Source organism: Piliocolobus tephrosceles, chromosome 10 (genome assembly GCF_002776525.5).
Source record: "Piliocolobus tephrosceles isolate RC106 chromosome 10, ASM277652v3, whole genome shotgun sequence".
NCBI lineage: Eukaryota > Metazoa > Chordata > Mammalia > Primates > Cercopithecidae > Piliocolobus > Piliocolobus tephrosceles.
In genome coordinates, this window is record NC_045443.1 from 66,844,203 (window position 1) to 66,855,522 (window position 11,320).

Sequence of the window (11,320 nt, forward strand, 5' to 3'; positions counted from 1 at the left end):
AAGAAGAAAGAAGAAAGAAGAAAGAAGAAAGAAGAAAGAAGAAAGAAAGAAGAAAGAAGAAGAAGAAGAAAGAAATATTCTCAAAGTTGCTTTCAAATCCCAGCACTTTGGGAGGCCGAGGCGGGAGTATTGCGTGGGGCCAGGAGTTCTAGACCCCCTGGGCAACATTGCTAGACCATGTCACTACAAAACATTTTAAAAATTAGCTGCGTGTGGTGGTGCACGCCTGTAATCCAAACTACTTTGGGAGGCTGAGGCGGGAGGATCACTTGAGTCCAAAAGGTTAAGGCTGCAGTGAGCTTTGATTGCCCCGCTACACTCCAGCCTGGGCAATGGAGCAAGACCCTGTCTTAAAGCAAACAAACAAACAAACAAAACTACCAAATTATATGTTATTGTAGTTGTTTTCAGAGGGATGAGCTCAAGTGTAATTATGAATGTGGCTCTTCAGAATTACCTTCACCATGGATGATTGGTACATGTTTAAATTAAGATCCAGGTAAATCTGAAGGAAAGCAAACCATGAAACCTTTAGAGGAAGGATGCATATTGTCTTTGTTAATGTGGTAGAGTGGAAAACTGAACATTCTAAATTTGACTTCTAGTAAAATTTTGATTAATTTATTCACCTTCATTTCCCCCATTGAAAAATGGAGAAAATAGTTCCCAGCAGTCTGCATTATGAGATTGTTTTTTAGATCAATATTTAGCAAGGGCTTAAAAGAACATCACATCAGTCTTGGATGCTCTGAAATCCTACCACTTGATTGTAACTATCTTCACCATCTGGGAAGGAGCAAAGAAAAGACAGTCCAAACAACTTTGCATTTCTGTTATTTGTAATGTGTTGATAGTTCTTTCACTGACTGTATGACATATTTTATTGATCCTAAGAGACATTTCCCAATTTTATTCACTAAAATTTGGGTGTGTCTTACAATTAGTGGCATATTATAGTTAAATTGACTTTTTTTCTTTCTCAGTGGTATATAAAATATCAGTCTTAAAGTCAATCATGTCTCAGCTATGATGAAAAACAGGTTATATGTCTATTAATTTTCAAAGTAACAACAACAATAATAGTACAGTGGCCACCATACTTGAGGATCACTTTTTTGGTAGGTAACCTCTACTGTCTTAAACACAACCAAGAACTGGAAAGTAAGAAACAAAGGTTTCTGATGCTTAAAATCACTGTTACAGAACTCATGAAGTAAAGGCCAGGTACTTTAACTTACAAAACCCCTTTGCCTCTGAGTGTAGTGTCTTACTTTGTACGTCATTGAATTAATCCTAGATACCTACCTTATTACAGAGTCCACAAGGATTCAAAAGAGTAAACTGTGGGAAGCCGAGGTGGGCAGATCACCCGAGGTCAGCAGTTCAAGATCAGCCTGGACAACATGGTGAAATCCTGTCTCTACTAAAAATACAAAACTTAGCTGGGCATGGTGGCGCACACCTGTAATTCCAGCTACTCGGGAGGCTGAGGCAGGGGAATTGCCTGAACCCCGGAGGTGGAGGTTGCAGTGAGCCAAGATCGTGCCATTGCACTACAGCCTGGGCGGCAGAGCGAGACTCCATCTCAACAACCAAAAAAAAAGTAAAAAGGAATGCATATAAATGTTTATTAAGTGGTTATAGGACTTACTATACTTTCTGCTGAGAATGAGTGTCCCATAAACAAACAATTACAAATTGTTTTTAAAAAACAACACAAAACTCAGAACAGGCTACTTAGAGTGATTTTTTTTTTTTTGAGACGGAATCTCAGTCTCACTCTGTTGCCCAGGCTGGAGTGCAGGGGCACGATCTCAGCTCACTGCAGCCTCTGCCTTCCAGGTACACAAGACTCTCCTGCCTCAGCCTCCCGAATAGCTGGGATTACAGGCGCCCGCCACCACACCCTGCTAATTTTTTGTATTTTCATTAGAGATAGGGTTTCACTGTGTTGGCCAGGATAGTCTTGAACTGCTCACCTCCTGATCCACCTGCCTCGGCCTCCCAAAGTTCTGGGATTATAGGCGTGAGCCACCGCGCCTGGCCCACTTAGAGTTATTTTAGGAGCTTGCAACCTAACATACGTAAGTTATGCTGATTACAGCTTAGAAGAAATTTCTTATCAAAATGTAATCTGATTCCACTAGCACTTTCTTTAAGGGACAATATGATTGTACCCTTAAATTTTGATTGGAGAATATTTATTGTTGATTAAATTTTCCCTTCTTATGGCTTAATGGAGTTACTAGAACATAGTTTTCCTTAAAAGCATCAGGAAAAAAAAAAAGGCTTGTGGGAGGCATCTGTTACACATCTGAAATAGGATTTGATTCTGTAATTTCAGTGGTCTCTAGACCTGTATAATTCTACCCATGTTGCTAGATGGCACCAGGGTGCCATTTTTAGGCCTTAGGGCTAAGGAATGGGTGTAGGTAGTAGGAAGATGTTAGAGAGGAAAGAAGTAGGGAAGAAAAACTTTGGAAACATATTGTGGTACTGAAGACTGTCTCTAGGAGTTCTCAGTGGGCAGTTGTGTACCAGGTGTCCAGCTGCATTATTTGTGTTTGAAGTAAACCCAGGCTGTGTATCTCCATGAATTCTTAGTATTGGGTGCTTTTCAAGACATTTCATTCCCCTAAGATGTGAATTTTGAGCATAGCTTGTTGGCCTCAGGCACTTTAACCTGAGAGTAGATGTTAAGTTCTGCTTGTTGGCAGGTTTCCAGCATTTACTAATGAGAGTTTCCCTGCTTAAATGCTCCTGGCAGTTTCCCTTGGCCACTGTGTTCTTCACAGTCTGCCCAAACGTGTTTTGTATGTAGTCTGCCTTTGGGCTTGCTTAGACACAGCTTTTGTTTCTAAAGAACTCTTCAGTAAGTATTGATTTGTATTTTCTTTAGTTAATAATTCATTGATTATAAAAGCAATTCACACACTAGAAAACATAAAAAGAAAAAATCCTTTTCATTCTACCACCAAATGAATCAGTGTTAACATTTTAGGGTGTGTTCATCCAGTTTTTTTTTTGTGGGTTTATGTATTTTATGTGGAGGTAGGGGAGAGAAAAATAGGTGTAAAATGTTATTTTTTAAAAATGCAAATCCTCTCAAGTTTGCTACTGGATGTGAAGAGCAACTTTTAAAATAAAATTTTTTAGAATAACTTTAGAATGTTAAGTTGTAAAGATAGTTCCCATATGCCCTTCACCTAGCTTCCCCTAGTGTTAACATCTTATGTAACTATGGCATATTTGTCAAAACTAAGAAATTAATACTAGTATAATACTATTAACTGAACCACAGAGTATTTACATTTCTTCTGTTTTTCTGCTAATGTTCTTTTTCTGTTCCAGGATCCAACCTAGGGATACATATTGCATCTAGTGGTTTGTTATTGTTTTGAGACAGTATCTCACTCTGTTGCCCAGGCTAGAGTGCAGTGGCATGATCACAGCTCACTGCACTGTTGGCCTCCTGGGCTCAAGTGATCCTCCCACCTCAGCCTCCCTAGTAGCTGGGATTACAGGCATTTGCCACCATGCCCTGCTATCTTTTTTTTTTTTTTTTTTTTTGTAGAGACAGGGTCTCACTAAATTGCCCAGGCTGATCTTGAATTCCCAGGCTCAGGCAGTCCTCCCTACTCGGCCTCCTAAAGTGCTGGGATTATAGGTGTGAACCACATGCTCGGCCCAGCTTTATTTTTTTTAATAATAGTTTTTTACCTTTTTTCTTCTCTTTTTTTTTTTTTTTTGAGACGGAGTCTTGCTCTTGCTCTTGCTCTGTTGCCCAGACTGGAGTGCAGTGGTGTGAACTCAGCTCACTGCAACCTCTGCCTGCCAGGCTCAAACAATACTCCTACCTCAGCCTCTCGAGTAGCTGGGATTATAGGCATGTGCCACCACCCCTGGCTAATTTTTATGTTTTTAGTCTTCCAAAATGCTGGGATTGCAGGTGTAAGCCACCACACCTGGCCCATATTTAGGCTTTTAATATTAGTCTGGTAACATCATATCCACGTGAGTTTGGAAGTACAGATTTACAGTAAGTTGTACTTACACATTTCTATATACAGTTTTGAAAAATACCTTTTAATTTACCTCTTCTTTTCTCTTCCCTTCCCTTTCCCTTTCCCTTTCCCTTCTCCTTCCCCTTCTCCTTCCTCTTCCCCTTCCCCTTCCTCTTCCTTTCCTTTCTTTTTGTCTTGCTCTGTTACCAAGCCTGGAGTGCAGTGGCGTGATCTCAGCTCACTGCAGCCTCCTCCTCCCAGGGTCAAGTGATTCACATGTCTCAGCCCCCTGAGTAGCCAGGACTACAGGCATGTACCGTCGCACCTGGCTCATTTTTGTATGGAGACGGGGTTTAATTGTGTTGGTCAGACTGGTCTTGAACTTCTGACCTCAAGTGATCTGCCTGCCTTGACCAAAGTGCTGGAATTACAGGCGTGAGCCTCCGTGACCAGCTTTTATTTACTTTTCTGTTATCCATCATTAGTGTTTATTTAGTTATAGGTTAAAGGTATTATATATAAAAAGTGAAGATGCCTAGGGATTTTCTTACATGTCTTTTAGTGTTTTATTGATATTTATGATTTGAATAATATTAGTTTGTGTATTTAACATGAAGCTTGAAATTAGAGTGACTTGCCTTTAAATTTTGTTGTTTAAAAAAATAAAGCCATAAAGCCAAATGCTTTTTAAGAACCGTTAGGTATACCATATTAAGGAAAATATTGTAAAATTCATACTTGTGGTTTTACCTCCTACAGTTGCTCAGTTTAGTAAAAACTTCATTGCCTATAAACATGAGTCTAATAGAAAAAACTGAATTGATTTTAAGTTACTCAGTGATTACATTAAGAACAATTTGGCATTTATTTGGGAAATAACAATTCCTTTGAATTTCACAGTATTTTTTAGTAAATGGATATTGGGTTAAAGATTTTGTATGATATGTGTTTTTCATAACTTAAGTATTTATTATGCTAGAGTTCTGTCCCTGCTAAGGGATTACTGTTTATTAATAAATTTCTAAACATAAGGGGTTTCTTATGAAGGTTAAGTGACCCTTTATTAATTTGACACAGTTGTAAGATTAATACATAGAAATTATCACTGAGCTAAAGAATAAAAACATGGAATTTTGATCTACAATGTTTACAGAAAACTGAATGCTCTAACTCTATGAGATCAAATCTATTCATTCAGATTTTCAGAGTTAATGATAATCGTTTTCTAGAGAGTGCCTCTACTTTCTTACTGCTGCCTTAAAAACACACACCTTTGCTTTATATGTGCGATCTGTGAATTTTTAGTGGAGAGAGCTATGGGATTGCTCATACAGAATGCTCATCCTTTTGATGCTGCTAGAGGATGGTATTTGATTTCCCTGTGTATGTTTTTATACTGCAGTATAAGGCACTTAAACTAAGAGTTTCTTTTTTTTTTTTTTTTGTGAGATGGAGTCTCGCTCTGTCGCCCAGGCTGGAGTGCAGTGGCCGGATCTCAGCTCACTGCAAGCTCCGCCTCCCAGGTTTACGCCTTTCTCCTGCCTCAGCCTCCCGAGTAACTGGGACTACAGGCGCCCGCCACCACTCCTGGCTAGTTCTTTGTATTTTTTTAGTAGAGACGGGGTTTCACCGTGTTAGCCAGGATGGTCTCAATCTCCTGACCTCGTGATCCGCCAGTCTCAGCCTCCCAAAGTGCTGGGATTACAGGCTTGAGCCACCGCACCCAGCCTAAACTAAGAGTTTCTTTGAGAGTTCTGAAGGTTGATTTTTGTGTGTGTGGGTGTGTGTGTACTAGGATTGTTGCCCTTGGTACTGATTACCTTGTTAATTAGCTAAGACTGAGTGACTCATCTGCTGGGTTTGCACATATCTTAGGGAAGACATTATGGGTGCTCCAATTTAATTGTCTAAATTTCATCACCAGTGTCTCTTGCTATAGATATGTACCAAGATGACTCCAGGATTGAGTTATGACCAACACTACTAAAGGTGGAGATAGTATTTTGTATCATCTTCCATTTTAGCTTTTTCTTTTTTAAAAAAGCTAGTTTTTTAGCAAACTATTTTAGTAATACTTTCTTAGTATTTGCCAAATACCCACACAAAATTGTTTTATATATGTGTGTGTTGTTTTATATGTATACATACACACACAAACATGCATACGCACAAACAAATGAATCTCTATGTATATTCTTGGATTTCTGTTCCTAAAAAACAAAATACATGATTAAAAGGGACTTTGAGATTCACTGTGAGATTTGGGGTTAAAGTGTGTGAGTTTTCTGGGTCTAGAAGGGAAGAGAGAATCTGAGGTTCAGGTCATTGTTTGGTGACACTGCAAGTCCAGTTGCTATCGGGGGAATGTTTATAGATGGATATTGTGCCTTGAAGGTTAGAATTTGGACATGACAGACAGTAAAACACTATTAATTTTATTCTTAACAATTTTAAGTTAAATTATTCTTGAATGTAATGTCAATTTTCTGCCCCCATGGGAAAGTATTCTGGTAGGACATTAGTGGTTTATGTAAGATTTTAAGGGGAAATGTGAATTACCCTCAGTAGTACAAACTGACCCTCGGTGAAATGGCCATGTGCCTTCTTTCCTACCTATCTCCTAATATTTTCCCATGCACACCCTACATTCCAACTCTAAGGAACTACCAGGTGCTCCTGGAGGAGGCCATGTTCTTTTAGGTTTGGGGGGGTTTTACATGTTTTCTTCTTGATCTGGATTGCCCGTGCCCTAGCTAACTCCCATCCATCTTTCAGGACTCAATGTAGGGACAAGCTTTCCCAGGGAGCCTTTTTTGATGCTTCTGTCTTTCCTTCTGCACTATATTGAATGTTCTGATAGCACCAACACATGGGTCTGCAATTCTGCCACATACTCATTTTCTTGTCTGTCTCTCTCACTACACAGTAAGCTCCTTAGAGTCAGGGAATGTGTCCTCTATCTTTATTTCTAACACTTAACTCAGTGCCTGACACACAGAATAGGTGCTCAGAAAATACTTGGTAAAATGCCTCAGTGTGTGGATAGGGACATGAATTCATTGTTTAATTTTCTCTTTAATATTGATAGTTGCTTAAAAATCATTTTTATCTACTACATAACCTTTTGTTAGCTTAATTCAAGCAACTATGTGTAAAATAAAGAAATGCTGCTTTAGGCTGGGCACAGTGGCTCACACCTGTAATCCCAGCACTTTGGGAGGCTGAAGTGGGAGGATTGCTTGAGCCCAGAAGTTTGAGACCAGCCTGGGCAACATAGTGAGACCCATCTTAAAAGAAATGCCACTTTATTAATATTTTAAATTTATCCACAGAAAAGTGAATTGATGACAGTGTAAATATACATAAGCATATGCTTAATCTTTCTTGATCATACTGGTTTTACTTGTCTTCGATAGAGAAATGAGAGGAATCTGGTTTAAACTGCAGTTCAGGGAATTTTGATTAGATATAATTGCCAGAAATTAAAGTACCAGATATTGAAGTGATTTGTAAGTAATGTAATTGATTTTTTTCAAGAGTTAAAAAGAGGGTGTGAGTGGAGTGTTACGTATTATGAAGCAGTTCATCAACTTTGTCCTCAGATTTTAAAAAAGGAAGAAAAATCTATTTAAGAATGTGCAAATACAACCATACTCATGGATGGATGCTTAAAAATAGTCATGTACCTTTGTAGTTTTGTGTATACATGTGTACTTTAAATTTTCACCTAACAAGGGAACTGTTGCAGATGTCCTTGCTTTTCACATAATGGTTCTGATTTAAGGCAACTAGCAGAATGTACTGAGAATCTCCCCTCCTTAGCTTTTTTTTTTAACTCCTCTTTTTCAGAATAATATAAATAATTCCGAAATCTTTGTCAGTGTTAAGAATTAACAGGAAATGAATGTGTGTATTAAAAGACCTACCCAGTGGTTTAAAAAAAAAACAACAGCCAGACCATGGACACAACATGGTTTTTGAATGCCATCCTCTTGATTGTTTTAATGTAATGAAACATGGCAGTTTACTGTGCCCAAAATTTAGTTATGTTGCTATGCTTCTAACTATAGACATTCTTTCCTGGTTGTATTTGAACAAAATTACTGTAGTATTACTGTAGTATAAGCCAAATTCCCCCTCATTGCTAGTGAACCAAAAGAACACATATACCTTCCTAAGCACCAAATTTATAATCATACTTATGAATAGAGTTCAGTGTTCTCTTTACATGTCATTCTGCAAGAATCATATTTGGAATAATTTAGGACAGCTTTACTAAATTTATTAATGTAATACTTGTTATAAGGATGTGCTTAAGTTCTAGATTTTCTGTGCTTACAGTGCAAAGGCTTCTTTGTGAAATAAGAGACAGAATTTTACTTGTAATGATGATATAATAATGCCTTGTCTTTTAAAATGCTATTAATTTTCTAAATGTCTTTATATCCAGAGATTTTTTTGCTTTTTCATAGTAGCTCTATGAAGTGGGTATCCTAATCTTATAAATGAGGGAATGCAGACACAGAAAGGTTGACTGATGGTCAAAGGCATGCAGCATTGTATAGTAACAAAGTACTGTTATTTCCACAGCTGATATTTACTAGTGCATACTACATGCTAAACATTGTTTTAAGATGTTTGCGTGTATTAATTAGTAACTGCTTGGGCTTTGGTATCAGATCAAAATTTAAGTCTAGCTCTTCTGATCAGTTCTTGACCTTGGGAAAGCTACCTAACCTTTCTAAGGCTTGGTTTCCTTATTTGGAACGCAGAAATAATGGTGGTATGTACCTTATTGGTTGTTTGGATTAAATGAGGTAATCCAAATGACCCTATGTGTGGCATACAGTAAGGTAAATTAGTTTGCTGTAGAAAAATGGGGTGGTGGTAGACAGCATTTAGTGTAATTTTTAGCCTCTTGGTAAAATTGCATTTTTTTTTTTTACTAAGTGTCATTGTCAGTGTAGGTCAGTGTAGTTATATATACCTATTTTATAGAAAAATACTGATGTTACAACAATAAGATTATAGTTCCATGTAGTGCCTATAACCACCTTTTCCCTTACTGCCTCCTAATTATCTTTTAGTTCTTAGTCTTCCAACAGTGGGGAGAAACAAAAGAGGGGTAAGAAGTCATAGAGTGTCTGAGGCATCCAGTGGACACCCATGGTCCATTGGGTTATGTTCATTCCAGGAGTACTTTGGTATGTTAGTTGCTTGGAACTCAGAATGTGTTTTCTTGTAAAAAGTATTCTTCTAAATGAGGCACAAAAAATCTTGACTCCCCGATACAACTGACATGCTGGATATTTGCACTGAAAAACAGTAAAAGCAAGCAAAAGCTCTGTAATACATTGGCAGCATTAATCAAAATAATTAAAGAATAAAATTGAATAAATATTGATTCTCAAGAGATTAAAATAATTTCTGGAGATTCATGTGGGGACTTTTTAATATTTTTAAGAGCTTAATGAGTTGGTACACTGATTCTTTAATATGTTTAACTTCATTTCAAAGCTTATGACTTTTCATTGGTAGTTAATAGGTAGACCACTATCATTTCTCTTAATTTTATGTGCAGTCATTAAATTCATTGCAGGATAAGGGTTGGAGAATGCTTATAAGTGGAATGAAGAATGAGAGGAATAGAGATGTTTCTGACTTAATTGGCCAAAATCCCTTAGAATACATTTTAAAAGAGATGGGCAAAGAGAGTATATATTCACCTAAAATAAGTGGTTTATGGTAGAATTAGCTCAGCCCTGGGCAGTTTCCCAAGCCAGAGACAAAGCATGGTGTATATTTGAGCTCCTGGAGAAAAGAAAGGGATAGTAAAGAAGAGGGACTGGATTGCTGCCCACCTTAAAGTGAGGTGTAGCAGCATCTCCAAGGGGTGTGAGCCAACACCTGTCATGCTGATTTTATATATGAAATTGAAGTTCAGAGTTGAAATTGTTGACTGTCTGTGGGTACGTGGTTTTAGAAATGTTCATTTTGGCTATCAATCATATTTGTTCTCTAGTTAATATGTAGATTAAAATGAGACTCTTCCTATAACCCCTAATAAAATGCTGATACAGAGTAGGTATTCAGAAAATATTAGTGTCCCTGTTTGAGTGAGTTTGATTTTTTTGTACTGTGAAGGGTAAATTGACCAGAAATTTTTCAAAAATATATTGAAATCTCTTGTAAATCTAGACTGTAATTTATCACTGTAATTTCACTGTTCTGTGATTCTGTGGCATGCTTGTTCATACCGTCGATTTTCTGATTTGCTGACTTTTCTGAACTGGTTTTGGAGGGGTCTTGTGGAATAGGAAGATATGGAGGGTGGATTTTGAAGACAGCTCTTCAAGAGGAATTATGGTGAGTGAGGTTTAGGAAAAGTTACTGGGGACGGAGAATTAGTCTGCTACTGGCTAAAATGAGTTTTTAGAGCTGGAATGGAACCTAAGAGGTGGTTTAACCTAATCCCTCATTTTACAGCTGTGGAGATAAGTATAGAGAAGTGAGTTGTGCAAATATTATAGCTGTAGTAGAGAAGCCAGAAACATCATAGAAGTTTTAGAGTATCACATTTTTATCATCTTTTTCTTCTGAAAAAGAGTGGTAGCATGTGAATATTATATTACTTTTTAAAATTGATGTTGTATATTAAATACTTTTTATTCAATCTTTTAGACTTTTGAGTTTGTTTAAATAGATTAACTGAACTAACCGTGCTGCCAGAAAGCTCATAAGGAATATTATTCTTTAGAAATGAGAAATGCTCAATGTTTTTCTTCTGTTTTTAGGTTAAGTCAGCAAACAAAGAAAACATGGTATTTTGAAGTATGATTAAACTCCTGATGCTGCAGCAGAGGCTAATAATATTAATGGCCAGATCTAGGTAAGTTGAAGTTTATTTATTTTTTATATCACTAAGCCTGCATTTACAATTATTTTTAATTTTTATTTTAAATACAGATGAGGTCCCGCTGTGTTGCCCAGGCAGTTTCTAACTCTTGAGCTCACACGATTCTCCACCTCAGCTTCCTAAAGTGTTAGGATTACAGGCACGAGCCACCACTCCTGGCCTATAATTTTTTAATGAGAGAATTTAATAATGTTTTCTTGAACTGCAATTATTTTGCTTCCTGATTGCTGACACCACCCCCCGACTCCCAAAGAATGAAGATAAATGGCTTTTATTAACTAAGACATGTTTACTAATTTAAAGTATTCAGCAAACTTGTTACAGCATTGCTCTTCCCAAACAAAAGCTACCTTTTAGTTTAGTTTAGTTTAGTTTAGTTTAGTTTAGTTTAGTTTAGTTT

General features: G+C 37.3%; 1 protein-coding gene across 5 annotated transcripts in view; it reads left to right on the top strand.

Annotated features, from left to right (window-relative positions):
• The window catches only part of FRS2 (fibroblast growth factor receptor substrate 2), a 111,293-nt gene that overhangs the window by 82,019 nt on the left and 17,954 nt on the right, over positions 1–11,320 (top strand). For 4 of the 5 annotated variants that reach the window (XM_023226538.2, XM_023226539.3, XM_023226537.3 and 1 more), the window contains one exon: positions 10,799–10,893. The gene's annotated coding sequence lies outside the window, so the exon portion shown is untranslated. Of the gene's footprint in view, positions 1–4,020; positions 4,040–10,798; positions 10,894–11,320 lie in introns of those variants that run through there. The other variant, XM_023226541.2, reaches the window with a different exon arrangement.